Genomic DNA, 19367 nt, shown 5'->3' on the forward strand with positions numbered 1-19367 from the left:
TTTCTTTTAAAAATTATATGCGTATCCTACGTCATATTTTGAATGATCGACTAAACTTTAACTATTTTGAATGATCTTTTTAAGATGATTTTCCGAGCTTCATCACTTTTTTCGTTGAAATATTTTCGATTTATTTAATAGATATTGACATTGATTTTAGGCTTATTAGACAAGAAACAAACATAATTATTGATTTTCTTGCCAAGCTCGAGGGCGGAAACTCATTACCTTCAATTTTATAATTTCGTATAATTCATTTCTTCTTTTACTACTACTACTACTATCGTTTTCTTTTCCTTAACGAAATATGAAACTCTCAAATATGGCTATGAAAAGTTCCAGGGTTTCTTCTTTGCGTTACTCCTCGCCGCCTCTCCTCTTTTTCAAGGTCTGTAAACTGTTTTCAGATCTAAATCTATTCTCTCTGATTCAACATTGATTATCTTTTTGTGCTTACCGATTCATGTGCTTTCTGCGGAATCTGGATCTTACTTTTGAATTTTCGTCTTGCATTCTTATGTACGGTTGTTTTGATCTTTTGAAATGAGTTGCAATTCTATTCTTCTCTTTCAGTGCTTTTTTTTTCTTAAAAAAAATTCCGGTTAGATCAATGTGAATTTATTTTCTTCTCTCTTGATTTATGATTCGGTAGTGTGAATCTGACGTGATTTCTTTGTTTTCTAAATCATAGTTGCATTGCATGTCCCTGACATTTTAGTTCTATTTGATATTTTAGAAGAAAAAGCTTAGGCATCCTTCCGATAATTTGATACCTTTTGTACCGTGACTTTAGCGGTTTTTAAAGTTGAGTTTAGCTTTCTTTTTTTTGCTCTAAGAAAAGGCAACGAAAAAGCCTTGTCGAGTACCTTTTTATTTTGGCGAAAATGCTTGTAGCTACTTTTATGCACTTTTCTGTAACATTCTTGAAGTTGTATTTCCCCGGTTGAATTTGTTTGTTACATTATTTTTCTTTACCTTTTGTTGAGAGATAAATAAACTGCCAACAATGTTTTAAAATATGCTGTGACACAGACATGAATTTTTCCATTTTTGTGATAGTCGCTAGGTGTCAATCAGAAACAGAGGTAGATGTTGCAGAAGCTGTTGATGGAGGGGATCTTGGGATTATTGGTCAGGATGTTCCAGATTTTGGTGGTGAGAGCTTAGGCCCAGCTCCGGGAGTTGAAACTGTATGCGGTTTCCCCCAAAATAGCGCAAAATGTAAGAACATTTTGATGTTGTATGATTTTGTGAGTGAAGTACATTTCTATTTGATTGGTAATGGTTAACTCTCTTCAATTTTCTTCTCTCTTGGACAGTGGTTGTGGCTGGAGAAGAGACTGGACTTTTAGTAGGGATCGAAAATGTTGGTAATTAGTTTGTCTTCACAACTTCACTGTCTCTTTTCACAATGCAATTTGATAATATGTTCTGAATTAGGTCAATTTATCTGTGCTTCATTAGCTAGAGTTAAATACTTCCACTTTTTCATTAGCCATGCCGGTCCTCTCTTATGCTTAGCTTACTTTTTTGAACTGCAGGGGGGTCACCTTTAATATTATCGCAATCCAAGCCAGTGTTCATCTCCCTTATGATCATCGAATGCATGTTCAAAATCTTACAGCTCAGGTATGCATAGGTTTTCATAATATTTTTCTTGTATTATTTTAAAAAACCCATGCATCATTAGCTCCCTCAGTGTTCATTTTGATTAGTTTCTTTAATTATATAACTTAAAAACTTTATATTATTGAATATCTTGCCTTTTAGTTTTTATAAGTTAGATTAAGCATTTATTGTTATTTATGGTTAGAAGGCATTGAGTCAATCATGCGAACCTTCTTGCTTGTGTTATCTTTATTGAATGTCTTAAATATCCATCATCAAACATGTGGCTAATGATATGAGTTTTGTAGATTGACTAATTATTTTGTGTCCCCCTGCTACTTCTTACCTACTTTAATGAGCTATAACAGTGATAGTGGAGTTGATTTTTGCTGAGGCTAATTAATTTGAAGGATGAATGTTGAACCTGCATTTAAATTTTAGATTAGTCTTAAGAAACGATGGCAGATAGTGTGTCAATAATGTTGACTTTGGATTTTTGACTATTCTGTGGTTAAGTTTTTGGATTTTTTTCTCTTTTGTAACTTTACCCTAAACCCTATAAAATGCTTGTTGCATCATTTGAAAAGGATTTTAAGCTTCTTTAGTGCTAAAAAGTTGATAACGCACCTGCTATATATGAGTTTTACGGTTTATGTTGCTGGATTGAAACTGCCTTGTTACATTTGCCTGTAGATTATGCAACTAAAACTGTGTTGTTTTGACATAGACCTTCAACAATGCGTCTGTATCCCCTTCAGTGCAAGCTTCTTTCCCTTACGTGTTTGCTGTTAGCAAGTACTTACAGGTAAATGATTATTCTGGGAGTTTTTTGCTTTAGAACTGTGTCGTAACCGGTTTTCGTCCGGGCACGAATTTTTTACTTGGCGGAAAAAATAATGTGAATAAATGATTTTTTCTTTAAAATAAATTGGGAGTCGCCATCGGCCTTTTGGGTCAGGTAAGTCGAATACCTAAAAATTATCCTTTAAAAGAATTTTTAAGAAAACATCGATTAAAAGATAAACTGATCTGCGTTTTAACCAAAAATTCGTTCTTTTTAATAATAAAAAAAGATTTGTGGTCGGTTACGTTTAGAGAAGGATTAATACCCCTACAACGCCCAAAATTGGTACTTTTTAATTATAAATTGTCTCTATTATTAGAAATTAAAAATTCAAAGATATATTTAATTTATAATCCTATTTAATTTAAATTTATTACTATAATTTTAAGTAAATTTATTAATTTATATAAATAAGATATTTATTTATTTAAAAATATCAGAAAAAGACTTCTAGGTGCTTTAAGACAGCTCTTTCCTTTGATATTAAAAATAAATAAATATTAAAACATTTATCTCATAATAAAAAAATAGATTAATATATACAATTTTATAAAAGTAAAATATTTATTTATTTAAAAATATCAGAAAAAAGACATCTAGTTGTTTTAAGACTGCCCCTTTTTTTGATATTAAAAAAATAAATAAATACTATTATGATTTTTTTTTTATAAAATTAATCAAATAATAAATATTAATATGATTAAAATAATAATAATAATTACTAATAACAATAAAATTGTAATGTAATAAAAACAATTAAAATTATATGATCAAAATATAAAGTATTGAAAAAAAGATCAAATTCGAAATATTAGGAAACTCATATCCTAATAGTTTAATTTAACCTTAATTATTTATTCAGGGCTAAAATAAAATTTATAAAATTATGATGGACTAAATGTGATATTTATCCTAAATATATTATTTAATACTGGTAAGGACTAAAACATAATAAAATAAAATTTGAAGACTGAATTAGAATGTTCAGAAGTTAGTTTCAGTGACTAAAATGAATAATTACAAAACTCGGATGGCTGCGGAAAAGGTTTGGCCATGCGCAAAATTACAGATATACCCCTCCCAAAACGGCGTCGTTTGGGAAGGGGTATAAATACCAGAAACTGGCTGGCCCGAAGGGCCAGCTCTCTCATTTTTCTTTCTCTCTTCTCTCTCTAAATTGAGAGAGCCAGAGTTCTCTCTGGCTTCTCTCTAAAACGAGAGAAGTGGCACCGGCCGGCAGCCGTTCGCCTCCGCTGTCCGCCGCCGACCGCCGTATCCGGTGGTCGAAAATTACAAAACCCACCCAAATCGAAGCCTCTATTTTTCTATACTCAAATCTAAAGTTATTTTAGCCTAAAATCTTACCAAAACACGTAGATCTACCTCCGATGTTTTGGTTTCAACGGCGTAGGGAGGCTCCGATGAGGTAAATATCTCGGCTTTTCTCTCTTTGTTTTCTGGTTTTGGCTTACTGTTGGATGTGGGTGTTTGTTTATTGCTCTTTGTTTACTCGTTGTTTTTGTTCTCCGTTCGTTGTCTTCTGCTGTGGCCCTCTGTTGTGTTTTTTTTTGCTTACAGGTAAGTTGAGGCTTTATAGCCTTTACCGGTGCGGCTCTCGGACCGGTCCCAAGGGTTGATTTCGGTGAGTCACCGAACTATGTGGTGACTCACCATAATAGCTTCAACGTGGACGGACGTTGTCGTGGCAGCAGAGCTTTTGAAGTCCTCGGCTAGGGTGGAGTCGTGGCAGTGGGCGTCGGCGACAGCTGGTTGGAGCATTTGGAAGCAAGTGCGGTGGCGGCGTGGAGGATTCTGGATCATTGGCGGCTGAAGTGTTAGGGTTTAGAAATCCTAGCTGAAACCCTAAATTGGTTTAGGGTTTTAGTTAGGCTATCTGGTTGGGCTTCCAGATTTGTAATTAGGCCCCGATTTTGGCATGTTTGTAATAATAATTTAATAATAATATAATATAATAATATATATAATATTAATAATAATAATAATTTTAATAATAATAATAAAAACAAAATGAAAAAAAAATTAGTGTTTACAGCTGCCACTCTTTGCTTATTCTTGTGTTAACAAGAATAGAGCAAAGACGGAAAAACAATAATTTTTTTTTCATTTTTCTTCTTTTGAGTAAGACTGAAATGTTGAAAACATCATTCCAGAGGTCCTAAAAATACCATGCACTATAGGACTCACAAATGGCCCTAAGGCTTTGAAAACATCAAAAAGCTCCTGAAGGCTTTTTGGAAACATCATGCACTGTAGGACTTACAGATATGGGAAACAATTTACTAAGTAAGAAACTATGAAAATCGTTTTCTTACTATTCAACAATTTCATTTTCAGAAAAGATTGAATGAGAAACTATGGAGAATCGTTTTCTCATTCTTTTTCAAAATAACTTGTTGATTGGGTAACATGCCCCATTTCAAAATAATTCGAAATAACTGTCTTAAGCGAGACAAATCTTTGTTTTAAGAAAAACAATCTCAAGTGAGATAAAGTTCTGTTTCGAGTGAAAGCGAGACAAATTTTGTTTTAAGAAAAACAATCTCAAGTGAGATAAAGTTCTGTTTCGAGTGAAACTGTCTCAAGCGAGATAAATTTTGTTTTAAGAAAAACAATCTCAAGTGAGATAAAGTTCTGTTTCGAGTGAAACTGTCTCAAGCGAGACAAATTTTGTTTTAAGAAAAATAATCTCAAGTGAGATAAAGTTATGTTTCGAGTGAAACTATCTCAAGCGAGACAAATTTTGTTTTAAGAAAAACAATCTCAAGTGAGATAAAGTTTTGTTTAAACATCCTGCACTGTAGGTCTTATGGATGTGGGAAATAGTTTACTAAGTAAAAAAACTAAGAAAATCGTTTTCTTACTTTTCAACCATTTCATTTTCGAAAAGATAAAATGAGAAACTATGGAAATCGTTTTCTCATTATTTTTCAAAATATCATGTTGATTGGGTAACATGACCCAATCTCAAGATAATGCTCATTCTTGTGGATTACGTCCATATATTCTTCAGATGTTTGCATGATTCCTGTATTTGCGGTTTTGACTTCTACCTTCTTCTTGTAAGGTATTTTCATCATGAATCTTCTTGTTCTTACGAAGGTCTGTAAAACTTCATGTTTGAATGCACTCAGATGTATCAATGTAATGCATTATTTATTATGCAAATGATGTTCTTATGAATGCATGAATGTCGATGCAATCTTCATTTGACTTCAAAGTGGTGAACTTGGTCTTCCTTCACTTCATTATTTATTGCCAGGGTTACCTTTGGATATCAGTGTAGCAACCTATGCCATCAAGCTTGCATTTCTGCAGAATCATCTGATCAACTTGTATCTTGGTGCCTTATTTGCTTCATTTAAGTCTCAGAAGAAATGTTTTATTTGTGGAACTCTTGCTGTAATCAGAACTAGGATTTTGATGCCCTATTTTGTCTTTGGTAACACCGGTTTTCTTTGTCTGGATTTGTGTAGAAATCCAATAAAGCTTTCATCTTTGAAAAGAGAATCTATCATCTTTAAAACGAGAATCTATCATCTTTGAAAAGATAATATATCATCTTTGAAGAGTGTAGATGTAGATATGTCTGACTCAGCAGGGATTAATTAGGAGAGTAGAGTCTGTTCTAATTTAACTCTTGAAACACATCACAAGGAAGATTTATTCCAATTCCTTTCATGTCTCTGCATATAATCAGATCTCGAATAAGGCAACTTGGACCATATCATGTCGAGATGCTTAACAACAACCTGTCGTTCAACCTTAGTTGGCTCCACTAGTTTCTTGTTGTTAATTCCAGCTCTCATTCTGTGGAAAGAAATCTTCATCATATCTCACTTCTAATCTTGGGGTTGAAGAAGACAGACTTCATATTGTATTAATAAAGGAAAACCATATGATAACAACATTGGTTCAACACCATAATCACTGGTTCATAAAACATTTGACAACACATTCTTCATCTCCTGTAGCTTCTGCTCGAATTGCTGGTCAATGAAGCTCTTTGCATGGTGTTCAAAGTTTTTGTATGATGTCACAAGACCACTTGAGAACAAAACTCAATGGGAATACAAGTGAAATACTAGTATGACCAAAAAGTTGGTCAAATTCACCAAATGTGCTGGTGTCGAATTGAATATGAGACACTAATTGATCTCGATATCATCTCGGGCAAGGGCAATTGTAATATTGATCACGTTTTCTTCTGTAATGAGCATTCTAGAAAGTAGAAACACTTCCGCTATAGGATACATGCATAGAAAGATATCAGTGGAATTCTTGCTGCTGGGGATGAAACGCACATGATAAAGCCCACAATAGATAAAAATTCAGTTCAGCATGGCTGGCAATGATAACCTCAGTAATAGCGGGAATAACAGTAATGTAAGTGAGTCGAGTCTCCCTTTCCAATGTCATCGATTAAGCGAAAACTATTGTGAAAAATAGTTTCGTAATCCCAACAGTATGGTTGTAACTAACTACCAGGAATCTCAAAGAAATCTTTCCAATCATCACCGACACACAGAATACAAAATTCAAAGCTGAGATCTTGAGGAACTGAACCCTGGATCGAGTAGTTTACCTGGGGACCATCTTTATCCATGATGTAGTTTAACACACTGTCATGTGATACATGGTTTAAGAAGATTGGGTATTTGAAACCATACTTGCTGAGTATATATTTGTTCAACAACATGATCATAATGTAACTGCCTGATGAACGAAGCAATTATGTATAGTCAGCTCGACTGCCACTGTTTTATCATTTTCATTCTTCATATCTTTCTGTCTCATTGGAAATATTTGCTCAAATCAATGATCTTGACACAGGATGATATGGGCCTTCAGCATATTCCAGCATTGCTGATACAAATGTTCAAAAATGCATCAACAGTCCTAATTCTGATTGAAATGGGCTTTCAGCATGCCTCGACATTTGCTTCTTGTTAATCTGAGCCTTTAAAATGCCCCACATGGATCTGTCTGAAGGAACCTTTAAAATGCCCCAACATTTTGCTGATACAGATGTTAAAAGTGTGCTCAACATTACTTCTTGTTGAGATGAGCCTCCAAGAATGCCCAAATATTCATATTGTTGTGAGCCTTCAAAATGCCCCAATATTCTATTTCTGGTTGAAAATGAACCCTCAAGATGTCCCTCTAGATCTGTCTGAATTGGGCTTTCGAGATGCCTCAATTTTCTATTTTTGGTTTACTCTCGACGTCTGTTTGACTGAAATGTCATGATCCCCACGAGGTTCAATTTTGACAATGAACTGTTGTAGGTACTTGTAGCTTTATTCGTGCCCCAAATCTGTTTATCTTGAATACTTTCATTCTGGTGTCACTAAACGGTAGTATTGTCAAGTAATTGGAGGAATTCTCTTCATGTTGTCACAAACTTAAGAAGTACTCAATCATTATGACAGAAACGTCTGAGATATGTGTATTCTGAATGAGGTGACCATTTTATGTATCTGGAGGGATTTAGTCAGATAGAGCAGTAAAAAATAACTTGGTAATCCGTTCCAGGCTGACACAGTGGCTTATCATCTTTCAGTGAAGGCTATCTCTGAAATATACTTTTATGTGGGAGAGAAACTAATTTATGCGAACAGTAATCTGATGCACTGGCAAAACTATATATACAATGGTACAGGCTCATCAAAAAATACACACCCATGCAACATGTTGATTCTGATAACAAACTCATCTGATTATGAAGCGATCTTTCAGGATGATTTCACAGATATTGATAGTTCATTCTGATACCGAGGAAATCCTGAATTCTGATTCTGATGAGGAGAATAAACTGTTATACTTGACAAAAATAGGATATTCAGAGGTTGAGGCTTCAATAACCATGGAGAGATGTGGTCCGAATTCATCAATTGCAGAGTTGACAGATTTTATATGTATTGTTCAAATATCAAAGGTTGTTGACGTACTTCTTCTGATAGAAGATATGAAGCCATTATGCAATGATCCCAATTACAAGCAAAGGAGAAACTTGGGCTATGATATTTGAAAAAGGAAAAAGCAGAGGAAGCTTGAAAAGAAGCTTCTTAATGAAAATGATCATGCAATTCATCTTCCAAATCCGATGATTGGTTTTGGATTTCCTACCGAACCAGATCAGATAACTCAAAGAACACTTCCAGAAGATGCTATTGGGTCTCCTTATTTTTTACTACGAGAACATGGCACTTGCTCCAGTTGGTGTTTGGACCAAAATGTCACGGTACTTATATGACGTAGAGCCAGACTTTGTAGATTCAAAGTATTTTTGTACTACTACACGGAAAAGGGCTACATTCGTAATCTGCCAATTGAGAACAAATTTCCTCTTATTATGCTTTCTCATTGCACCATACATGATGCTTTTCCATTGACAAAGAAATGGTGCCTTCCTGGGATCCAAGAACAAAGTTGAACTGTTTACAAACATGTACAGGAAGTGCCAAATTGACAGAAAGGAACTGTAAGGTTCTTGAAGCTTATGACGATGAGCCACCTTCGAGTGTCCAGAAGTATGTTCTTGATGAGTACTGAAAATGGAATCTAGTTTGGGTTGGAAAGAATAAAATTGTTCCACTTGAACCTGATGAGGTGGAAATGCTTCTAGGTTTCCCTAAAAACCATACATGAGGAGCTGCTAGAGACATGTTCTCCGGTGGTATCAATGTCCTGTCTCTTTTCTCTGGAATCAGTGATGCAGAGGTTGCCTTCTACTGTCTTGGTATACCTTTGAAAAAAAATGTGCAAGAACTGAATGATGATCGGTTGGAGCAATTGATGAGTAGATTGGGCGGATTCGACCTTGTTGTCAGTAGCATCCCGCATAACAACCTTAATGGAAGCACTAAACATCATCAAGATGGACTCGAGGATTTTTGTTGGTGTATTTTCTTGCAATGACTGCCACAGTGACTGTCTCTTCTGCTGCTCCAAAATACACACTGCCATATCCTACTCTTCTCTAACCATGGAAAGGTTTAGTTGATGGTAAAACTGGTTATCTCAACTTTTGGAACGGCATACAAGTGTAGAATCTATTCCAATGTCTTATTCTATGCCATAAGTTCTCAATTTCAAATTCAGCAATCTTCTGAAGGACATAATGGATATAATCCTGACAAGGAAAATAATCGGCATGGAAGAGGCATCAATGATGCATCAAGACTTGAACCAGTATCACAGTATAACCAGAGTGCAGATGGTGGACTTGTTCATTCCCATAATATACCTTAATGTGACTTATAACTCTGTGATGTAATCTTCTAGAGAACAAGGATTGATGGCTGGGGAAAATAATTTGTCTGGTGATGCTTATTGCCCTCAGCATGAGATAAATTATAGTCTTTCTTGATGAATTGCTAATAATGTCACAAGAGATCGTTACAAGTTTAATTCTCCAGACTTTCTGGTTTCTTGGACCACTTGCCTTCAAAAATGTGAAGTGCTTCATCATTCTAGCGTCACTTTTTCTACAACAGAGGTAGAATAAGCAACAATTGCTTCAAAGACCTTCTTCATTTGAGACTATCCTGTTTGAAAATGTTTTTCCTCCTTTCTTTATCGAAGAATGAAAGAATTTTGTAGAATGTTGCCTATCACAGGTTCACAATAAAATCAAATCATAAGCATGAATTCAAAGAATATCAAAAGAATCAACAACTCTGTAATGTTTGAGAATTATAATTCTTTGACAAGTATCAAGATTTGGTTTGGTTTCAGGATGGCCTTCCTATTTTCTATGGTTACATCTATTTAAGATGTCACTCTTCTCTCTCTTTGTGAACTTTGTCACATGCCTCACTTTAAGGACTTGGTATTTTAACCGGATGCGTACAAAATGACGCAACGAGGATTACCAATTACTATACATTCCAGAATACTTCCATTTCAATTCTCTGAAATCCTTCATTTAGACTCATCTAACCAAAGTAGTGCGAAAATATCGGTCTAAAAATGAAATTTCTGAGTGCTTGTGTGAAGTTGACTATAACAGGTGTTTCACAACTCCCTTAGTCCATCTCTTAACACATTTGCCATTTTGGCTAGCTGAATTCAGCTTTATTGTATATAACAATATAATCACCTTTATCAGGCTAATCGAAACTTATCCATAAAGACGGGACTATTAACCAATTGCTCTAGAGGGACAGCTTTATTAATAATATAATGGGTTAGCTGAATATTATCCATAAAGCCGAGGCGATTAACCATTTGCTCTAGAGTGACAACTCAAGCTTTATTGTATATAATAATATAACATGGGTATCCAAATCCAATTTCTTAAGCTTGTTAAGAAGAACCTGTTATAGTCTAGGTGTTTTGGTGGAATTCAGAAAATCTCTTTGTTAGAATTCAATTCCCAAGCAACTGACTTAAACTAGATTTACCTATTTGTAAAAATTATGTTCATCATCGAACGTCATTAATAGAAAAATATTCTAATTGGTTTTGTAATGTAATACACCAACGATGGCCCATGTTGTACGCTCCTATATATAAATACCAAGCCTTTTTGTAATTTCTTTCAATAGGAGTAGGCTATCTCATATTTATAATAAGATAGTGTTTGGGTGTATTTCTTTTGAGGTAAGGTCAATGGTCCTTGTTTTTCTGGTTTTCAATCCTGATATTCTGTCAAAGATTATAACTCTAATCATGAAGAGCTTTTTAATCCAGTTGATATTCAAAGAACTACAAGATTACAAAATTGACTCAAAGCTCATAACCTTAATAAGCAACACAAATTTATTTATTGCACAAAAGGCGGAGAAAGGAACAAAAAACAAATTCAAGCAAAATGCTGAAAATGAAAGGTACTACAGTGGTAGGTAACACTTCCACTTATTTATCTATCATGCTTCATCATTCCTTAAAGGTCCATGCCCCTGATTTAATTAAATTCTGAACCTTGCATTTTAATGCCCCACAATTCTCAGTAGTATGCCCCGTACTTCCCTTGTGGTAGGTACATGTTGCATTAACTTCATACCTTTCAGGAAATGGGGGATTTTTTGGTTTAGATTGAACTGGAGTCACAAGATTATGTTGAACCAGTAATGGGAGCAATTCCTCATATGCCATTGGAATTTTATTAATATGAGCTTTCTCTCGAGTCATTCTATAAGATTTGGTCCCATGATTAGTTGAATAAGACCTCACTGTATTGATCTCAGATTTTCTCTCGACGTCAGTACTATCAAAGCCTCTTATCCTGTCATTCTTGATAGCTATTTCGATAATTTCTCCGCACATGACGATGTCAGAGAAATTATTAGTGGCAGTCCCTATCATGTGATTGATATAGGGAAATTTTAATGTATTGATGAACAAAGTAGTGAATTCCCTTTCTGTCAATGGTGGATGCACTTGAGAAGCAACGTCTCTCCATCGTTGTGAATATTGTCGAAAGTTCTCGTTGCACTTCATATTCATGTTTTGCAACATTATTCGATCAGGGGCCATATCAGTCATGTGCTTGTATTGACCCAAAAAGGCTTGAGCTAAGTCTTTCCAAGAACGTATTTGAGTACGTTTTAGCTGATTATACCATTTGGATGCAGGTCCAGATAAACTGTCTTGAAAACAGTGGATCAACAATTTTTCATTCTCCACATAGCCAGTCATGCGACGACAATACATGGTGATATGAGATGAAGGGAATGTGGTCCCATTATACTTCTCGAAATATGGAACCTTAAACTTTGGTGGGAGAACTAGGTCAGGGACCAAACTTAGTTCTTTGGCGTCAAACCCACAAAATGACTTAACTGTCTCTTTTGATTTTATGACCTCTTCTACATTTTTCAGACATTGGATGAGTTTTCTTTTCTCAACTAATTCATTTGGGTCAAAGATCTCATTATCAGTACAAAATTCATTTAGATTTAACCCAGAAGCAGTAGGACAGTCTGTGGGGAACAAAACTCCAGCCTGATATTGTGGGTCTTTAACATTGAAGTGAACTGATGCTTGGGTTTCCTGATGCGCAGAAGTGTGCCCCGGAATGTGAATAGATGTAACACCAAGAGGATGTGTGGGGTTTTCAACAAAATTTTTCCCAGTGGTCAAATGTTTCCCAATCATTTCTTCCAACTTGTTCAGTAGATTGATCTGAGAATTTGCGATATTAGCTTCAACTTGTACCAACTTACTCCTCAATTCTTCTTGCGTCTCTTTCTGCTCTATCTCAAATTTGGCTAGCCTATCCTCAGTTTCTTTATACATTTTCCTTGTGTCGTGCTAAGCGTTTTTGCTTCAAGTAAGAACCAATATCACTTCGGTTGAAATCTTTCTTTTAATGAATGAATGATCTCGATTTTAATTTTATAAAACATTTCATAAATTATTTATATGCATATAACAATATTTAAATAAAACTGAAATGTAAAATGAAAAAATGTAAAAAATGGGAATGTAAATTGTGTAATGTAAAAGTATAGTTGCAAAATAAAAAATGCAAAGATGCAAAATGCAAATGCATGTATGAAAAGGTGTTACTCAAGCCAAAATAAAAAACACAAAAGTTTCGGTACATCAAACAAAAATTTACATGTAGGGGATAGCTTTCACTCCTAACTTCTCTATTTCCCTTAAAAGCCAAATTAACTTCCACTCATGCTCAGGTGTAGAGTTATCAATCTGCTTTAATTCTCTTGTGAAGCCAGCTAAGTCCACCAACTTATGAGCCACATTGTTTGCTTGAACAGCAGTTTCCTTCATGATATTGTCATTTTCCTTCATCTTCCGTGTTAATTCTCGGAGTTGTGAACAATGTTGCTTATTTTTTTGTGTGAGAGAATCTTTATGTTCAAGAAGTTCTCGTACAAGATTCCCATAATCATCTAAACATTTCTTCAATGTCTTGTTCTTAGCTCTAATGGCTTTTAATTCAGTATCAATATCAAGCTGATGAATATGATATAATGCTTCCATGTTGGTCATAGCACTATTCAACATTTGATTTTTCGCTTGACATTTTCCCAATTCAATGACAGTTGTAAATCATGAGAAAACTTCTTGGCTCGTCTTTCATTTATGTTGGAGTTCTTTTTCAGTTTGGTGACCCCTGTTATCCATTCTTCTGGAGTGTTTCCCATGCCCACATTTTGAAAGGCTTGACTGATCTTTTGGAAATCTTCATGCATGGTTTCCATTTTGGTGCTCAATTTCTTGTTTTGATCATTCAAATGGCGTATTTGAGCTTCGAACCTCAGCAGATCTTCTTCATTCTGGACGTCCCTACTGATGCTATTACCTTTGAATACATTTGGTGTTGATCTGGCAGGATCTTCAATTACCAAACTAGGTTGATCATTTCTCATAAACTGCAAGATTCCCTGATCCAAAAGACTTTGGACTCGACGTTTGAAGGCAAGACAATTCTCAATGGTATGTCCTTGAGCTCCGGCATGATATTTACAATAAACATTGATGTCATACCAATTTGGATACGAAGGTTGGAATGGTTTTATGTAATATGGAGCTACTTCTCGTGCTTCAAGTAACTTTTTATACAACTCTTTATATGATATAGGTATAGAATCAACATGAGAACCGCCTTTTGTCTTGGATTGAACCTGAGTTTTAGATGCTGGGAGCAGACTAAACTTTGATGATTTCAGGTTACATGATTTCTTCTCTTCTCTAGGAGCTTTTACAGTTGTCATCATTTCTTTGGTATCTCCAGATGACTTGTGAATACGAATCATGATTGTCTGTAACTTTTCCAATTGATTAGGATCAGAAGTCCCTTGCATATCTGACATTGCATGGTTAAGTTCATTGAGCTCTCTCTCTTTCTGTGTAGGAATCTCTTCTCTTTTGGCCAAAATAGATATTCTATCCATCATCTTGGATATCTGCTCTCTTATTTCTCGTATCTCCTTTTGCTCTTCAATGGGCATACGATCTTTGGGTGCATAGCTCTCCTCTATCTTCAGAGTTCCCTCAGGATGTCTTTTCTTGGACGCATCATATTTTGTTTGATCATAAAACTTTTTGTCCATTTATGATTTCTATCCAATTTGATGAACAGTCTTTCAAGTTAACACCTTTTTGTTATGCTATGATCATGCAATGCAAACGAAAGAAATCAATATAAACAAGTTAGAGCAAAACAAAATGTATGAAAAATAAAAATGGGAAGGAAAAAAATAAATTGGTTAGTACCAAGAAAGATTATATCTATCAAGGTATATAATATATCCTAACATCATGTTTTTTAGTTTCATGCTTTGTTTTAAAAAAAAATAACCTAACTGCATGATTACTAGTTCGCATGCGTTTATTCAGAGAGAAAAATAATAAATTAAAAGCTAAAGCTTATTTCTCCTTTGTGTACACTTACGGACAGAGGTTCAGTACTGTCTTAGATCAGGAGAATTTCTAGGGTTCATTATATGCAGAGTTTCAGTTCTAGAAATAAAGGTACTCAAATTGTCCTTGTTGATGCCCCCTTAGGCTGTCAAACCCTCAATCATAGTCCATTACAGACTTAACCGGATCGAGTTCAATTCGAGGGGACACATTTCTCTATGCCTGACACGGAGAATAAATTTTCACGAAGACATAGAGCATATGAACCCCGAAAGTTACTTGCTAGGTCTGACACGGAGAATAAATTCTCACGAAGACGTCGCTTTCACTCCCACTTAAAAGGGACAAGCTTGATTAGAAAGCTTATGTTATGCAATGCAAGTGTTGTGTGTGAGGAGAAATGTTCAAACCTCTAACAGAAAAATAAATAATGAAAATACTTGCAAATAAAATGAAATAATAATATATATAAATACTATAAAAATAATAAGTATATATAAAAAATTTGAAAAAGAAAGAATTATAAATTAAATATATGAATTTTTAATTTATGATTAATAGAGACAATTTATAATTGATTTTAAAAGCTTGAAAGTCCCCAGCGAAGTCGCCAAGCTGTCGTAATCGGTTTTCGTCCGGGCACGAATTTTTTACTTGGCGGGAAAAATAATGTGAATAAATGGTTTTTTCTTTAAAATAAATTGGGAGTCGCCATCGACCTTTTGGGTCAAGTAGGTCAAATACCTAAAAATTATCCTTTAAAAGAATTTTTAAGAAAACATCGATTAAAAGATAAACTGATCTGCGTTTTAACCAAAAATTCATTCTTTTTAATAATAAAAAGGGATTCGTGGTCGGTTACGTTTAGGGAAGGATTAACACTCCTACAACGCCCAAAATTGGTACTTTTTAATTATAAATTGTCTTTATTATTAGAAATTAAAAATTCAAAGATATATTTAATTTATAATCCTATTTAATTTTAATTTATTACTATAATTTTAAGTAAATTTATTAATTTATATAAATAAGATATTTATTTATTTAAAAATATCAGAAAAAGACTTCTAGGTGCTTTAAGACAACTCTTTCCTTTGATATTAAAAATAAATAAATATTAAAACATTTATCTCATAATAAAAAAATAGATTAATATATACAATTTTATAAAAGTAAAATATTTATTTATTTAAAAATATCAGAAAACAGACATCTAGTTGTTTTAAGACAGCCCCTTTCTTTGATATTAAAAAAAATAAATAAATACTATTATGAATTTTTTTTTATAAAATTAATCAAATAATAAATATTAATATGATTAAAATAATAATAATAATTACTAATAACAATAAAATTGTAATGTAATAAAAACAATTAAAATTATATGATCAAAATATAAAGTATTGAAAAAAAAGATCAAATTCGAAATATTAGGAAACTCATATCCTAATAGTTTAATTTAACCTTAATTATTTATTCAAGGCTAAAATAAAATTTATAAAATTATGATGGACTAAATGTGATATTTATCCTAAATATATTATTTAATACTGGTAAGGACTAAAAACATAATAAAATAAAATTCGAAGACTGAATTAGAATGTTCAGAAGTTAGTTTCAGTGACTAAAATGAATAATTACAAAACTCGGATGGCTGCGGAAAGGGTTTGGCCATGCGCGAAATTACAGATATACCCCTCCCAAAACGGCGTCGTTTGGGAAGGGGTATAAATACCCGAAACCGGCTGGCCCGAAGGGCCAGCTCTCTCATTTTTCTTTCTCTCTTCTCTCTCTAAACTGAGAGAGCCAGAGTTCTCTCTGGCTTCTCTCTAAAACGAGAGAAGTGGCACCGGCCGGCAGCCGTTCGCCTCCGCTGTCCGCCGTCGGCCACCGTATCAGGTGGCCGGAAATTACAAAACCCACCCCAAATCGAAGCCTCTATTTTCTATACTCAAATCTAAAGTTGTTTTAGCCTAAAATCTTACCAAAACACGTAGATCTACCTCCGATGTTTTGGTTTCAACGGCGTAGGGAGGCTCCGATGAGGTAAATATCTCGGCTTTTCTCTCTTTGTTTTCTGGTTTTGGCTTACTGTTGGATGTGGGTGTTTGTTTATTGCTCTTTGTTTACTCGTTGTTTCAGTTCTCCATTCGTTGTCTTCTGTTGTGGCCCTCTGTTGTGTTTTTTTTTGCTTGCAGGTAAGTTGAGGCTTTATAGCCTTTACCGGTGCGGCTCTCGAACCGGACCCAAGGGTTGATTTCGGTGAGTCACCGAACTATGTGGTGACTAACCATAATAGCTTCAACGTGGACGGACGTTGTCGTGGCAGCAGAGCTTTTGAAGTCCTTTGCTAGGGTGGAGTCGTGGCAGTGGGCGTCGGCGACAACTGGTTGGAGCATTTGGCAGCAAGTGCGGCGGCGGCGTGGAGGATTCTGGATCATTGGCGGCTGAAGTGCTAAGGTTTAGAAACCCTAGCTGAAACCCTAAATTAGTTTAAGGTTTTAGTTAGGCTATCTGGTTGGGCTTCCAGATTTGTAATTGGGCCCCGATTTTGGCCTGTTTGTAATAATAATTTAATAATAATATAATATAATAATATATATAATATTAATAATAATATTAATAATAATAATTTTATTAATAATAATAATAAAAAAATGAAAAAAAAATTAGTGTTTACAAACTGTACATAAATTCCTTTTGTGAAGAAAGTTTTGCAGTTAACCTCATATGTTTAAAACTTTGATGCAGCCTGGAACTTTTGATCTTGTGGGTACGATAGTCTATGAAATTGACCAGTACCCCTACCAAAATACATTCTACAATGGTACCATTGAAGTTGTTCAGGCTGGTTGTTGTGTCAGCGTTGAGTCTGTTTTTCTTGTTACCCTTGGGATTGCACTTCTTGTTCTCTTTGTGTTATGGCTTCATGGTCAATTTCAGTATATCACCAAGGTACTGTAATCGTGCCACCTTCTTCAGTTGTTTTATTGGTTTTTTCTAGAATTAATGTACAATACTAAAGGACGCATGAGACAGGATTGACATATGTTTGAACCCTTTTTGTTATAAGACCTAATCCAACAGGGCTTTTGCTGATCAAAAGTGGTTTATATTTCCTAGAAAAGAGCACATCCATGTAGACATGGAGGAAATTCTATGTTATCCATAAACGACCTATTTCAAAATATCCAAAAGGAAAAGTTCATACTTTTAAGGGGAGAGAGAGTCGGACCAGAAAATGCTTGTATCTGTTGTTTCTTGATCTTTTGTGAAGTAAGCCTAATAGGTTTGCGTTTATTATTTGTTGTTCTTAGAAAGCTAAAAAGGCTCCAAAGGTGGAAGTTGGAACTCGGAGTACCGATGCCTCGATGGATGAATGGCTTCAGGTTTATGCATTGTCGTTTACATCCCATGTTCTTTTATTGCAGTTACTACGCTTTTATTTTCGGTCTAGTCACCCTGGACTGCTTGTATTTATGGACCTGTCTTCAAGCATACTTAACTAATCTATAAGGCTTTTGCTGAAAATTTCCTGTAACACCCCAACCCGTATCCGACCCGGATACGAATCCGAGGTGTCACATTGACCTTTTAAAACATGTACTTGTATAAAATAGTGAGTAATTTAAAACTTTTATAACATATAAATGACTAATTTACATAAAAGACATTTTCATTATTACAAAACCAATCAGAGCGTGTATATTTCACTTATTTATTTATATATAACTATTCGAAACATTTATAAAACTGTTCATAGCTTAAACAATATATTCTTTTGAAAACATGTCAACTAGAACTTTATATACTAAAATACATATTATTCACCTCTTTTCTGATCTGACCTTTAGTAAGGAAAACTGACCTGTCTTGCTCCACATTGCTCTTTACTCTTCTCGAAACCTACGTGTAAATCACTTACACGCTAAGTCAAAGACTTAGTGAGGCATATAAACATATAAGGTAAACGGTAACTAATAATCATACCTAAACAATTACTACTATCATTTCATACCACTCATACTTTTACATGTAACGAATATATGCATACATATATGTCATTATCATTCATATCTCTTATCTCATGTTCCTATGATCTCTTATGTCCATATCATATAACATATACCATAACCAATTGTACATATACATATCGTGTCATGTAAACCATATATATATATATACTATCATAAAACACGTACACCCAAGCAACTATATTATCATCTTCATTTCTTTCTTATTTTATCACTATCATTGATTCCTTTCATCATATGGTCTTATAAGTTACCATTTGTACAATCAATATCACACATGAAATTCCACAAGGAAACAAACATATTATCATATCACTTTATTAATAATATCTATTTAATAGCCCATGATACACATGTGAGAACTAAAGATATGCGAGTACATAGAGGTTGTGCACTAATGATGTCACCACAGCTCATATAATTGCACCGAAGTGCCACGTATAATTGCACCGGTGTGCCGCGTAGAATTGCACCGTAGTGCCATATAATAATGTCCATAAGGACCACATATCATTCCTTAAGAATCA

The 19367-nt window shown here is 34.4% G+C and overlaps 1 pseudogene; it reads left to right on the forward strand.

Annotated features, from left to right (window-relative positions):
* Window positions 1-294: 294 nt before the first annotated feature.
* The window catches only part of LOC120211255, a 33100-nt pseudogene continuing 14027 nt past the window's right edge, over window positions 295-19367 (forward strand).

Source organism: Hibiscus syriacus, unplaced genomic scaffold, assembly GCF_006381635.1.
Source record: "Hibiscus syriacus cultivar Baekdansim isolate YM2019G1 unplaced genomic scaffold, ASM638163v2 tig00109972_pilon, whole genome shotgun sequence".
Classification (NCBI taxonomy): Eukaryota; Viridiplantae; Streptophyta; class Magnoliopsida; order Malvales; family Malvaceae; genus Hibiscus; species Hibiscus syriacus.